Source organism: Nyctereutes procyonoides, unplaced genomic scaffold (assembly GCF_905146905.1).
Source record: "Nyctereutes procyonoides isolate TBG_1078 unplaced genomic scaffold, NYPRO_anot_genome, whole genome shotgun sequence".
In the NCBI taxonomy this organism is placed as follows: domain Eukaryota; kingdom Metazoa; phylum Chordata; class Mammalia; order Carnivora; family Canidae; genus Nyctereutes; species Nyctereutes procyonoides.
Genome location: NW_026575146.1, coordinates 26,437,721 through 26,440,013, shown reverse-complemented (window position 1 = coordinate 26,440,013; position 2,293 = coordinate 26,437,721). Strand labels below are relative to the sequence as shown.

The 2,293-nt window shown below is 36.1% G+C and overlaps 1 pseudogene; it reads right to left on the bottom strand.

The window, feature by feature from the left end:
• Window positions 1-659: 659 nt before the first annotated feature.
• LOC129501130 (U4 spliceosomal RNA) lies at window positions 660-809 on the bottom strand (annotated as a pseudogene).
• Window positions 810-2,293: the final 1,484 nt, after the last annotated feature.

Below are 2,293 nucleotides of genomic sequence, written 5' to 3'. Positions count from 1 at the left end.
GTTGAATTGTGATTTCTTCCTTTAAAAAAAAAACAAAAACTAGTTCTTTCTTTTCCTTTTTCAGCTCCTTTTCTGTGGAATACTTAATAGTTTGAACTTTATACTCAGGATTTTCTTTCTTATTTTTCATTGCCTCAGTGTTAATTCATGATTAATTCTATTGCATTTTATTTGAAGTATCTTTTCCATTCCCCCTGCCTACTCTTAGTCAAAATACATAGCCCGTGACAGCAAATTTCTTATTTCTTTTCCAACCTAATATTAATTTCTCTGATTATCCAATGCAGCCTGCAATTTATTTCCATATCACTATTTCTAGAGTGCCATTTTAATCAACCCACTCCATTTTTTCGGGAATAGTTATTGGCTTCTTATTTTTATCAGATGGATTATATCTGGGGAAAGAGAACATGCCATGCCCTATCACTTGCCAACGCACAACCTTTAAAGCATTAGTTGACTTTCTTGATTTGTCAACATAACGATAAAGTTATCAGAATCAGAGATACCACTAAGCAGGACCAGATTCAGCATGAATAGATCCCATTCCCTTCCAACCTCAAGACTCCAACAGAAACATATACAGCTTTTGATGACATTTATTTACCCAATGTAAGGTCATATCAGAACTGGAAATTTCAATTACTCTGTGACTTCATGAAGCTTACATCATTTAAAGGTTCTTTTAGTTCTTGAAAGGAAGTTAAGTTCCAGCAAGGTCAAATACATAGGATTCTCCTAGATTTACTTAGCAATAATCGCGCCTCGGATCAACCTCATTGGCTACAATACTGCCACTGCACAAGGCTTCTCCTAGATTTACTAAATAATATTTCTGACTTCAGCTTTTCTACTCAAGAAAATTACTTTTTCCTACAGTTTCATACTCAATTCTGCTATAATACTCTTGAATCATAATGATTTTTATACTGAGTTTTATCCCAAAAAAGTCCATTTCCACAATATCTATTCCCTTGAAACTTGGTGGGACATATATCTACACATCATAGATCCTGGGGAAAATGGGGCAGAATGGCCTGTTAATTAAGTACCCAGGCTTTCTTTTTTTTTTTCTTTTTTTTTCTTTTTTTTTTTAGTACCCAGACTTTCAAGTGAGGCTGGTTATTACTTAATAGCTGTGTGACTTCAGGCATACCTCACTACTCTAATGATGATAATGACATCCATATTATAATACAGTTGCATTCTTTTTAATTCATATTTATTCATTGAGATCAGTTGTAATAACTTCTCTAACACCTTTTGTATTATGTATCCCTTTCCATCATCATATGATTGTTTTCATATTGAACATAAACAATTTCAGAGTGTACCATCATCAGAAATCACTTTCTGACCATGATGGGACAATTAAGAAATAAAACCATTCCATAAACATGTTTGAGCACAAACAACAACAAGACATTTCAAACAGTCATACTCTTCTGGCTCACTTCTGGGAGAGACTTCTCTCATGAGATCCTTTTTTGTTTGTTTTTTAGCTTCACTCTGTGTCTTGTCTCTCTGAGGTTTAAAATTAAATACACACACACACACACACACACGCACGCACCCAACCATTGATATTCCCTCCTCCTAACACTACCCAAACCACAGGAAAATCACATTTCACTGAACCCTCTCCTAAAACACCTAACACAAACCTAAACCCTATACCAACTCTCCTGTAAAGAGCAAATAAACAAATCTTGTTTACACCTGCCATGTTCCATATGATATACAGTCATCCTCATCATGAAAAGTCATAAAACTAACTTTGTTTCACTACAGATATAGTTCTGATGGTCTTTGTCTGGTTGGCAGCAACTTAAGTTTAAAAAGAAATTTCCTAGGCAGCCCTGGTGGCTGGGTGGTTTAGCGCTGCCTTCAGCCCAGGGCGTGATGCTGGAGACCTGGGATGGAGTCCCATGTCAGGCTCCCTGCATGGAGCCTGCTTCTCCCTCTGCCTGTGTCTCTGCCTCTCTGTGTGTGTGTCTCTCATAATAAATAAATAAAATCTTAAAAAAATAAAAAAAAGTTTCCTTTTTTTTTTTAATACCACATTATGGTCCTGTAATATAGAAAGCTCAATATTCCACCTGAGTAAGGAAAATCCAATTCTTCCTCTTTCTCTCCTGTGTGTCTTCTTTATTACTCACACGGAACACTTCAATTCTGACATCTCTGGTCACTAAATGTGTGATGCTTTTCTCACAGCAAGCAATTCTGTGCAATACCAGCTAGATGTCCTACAATTTAACTCAATTCTAGCACTCTCTACCCAGATACTCTC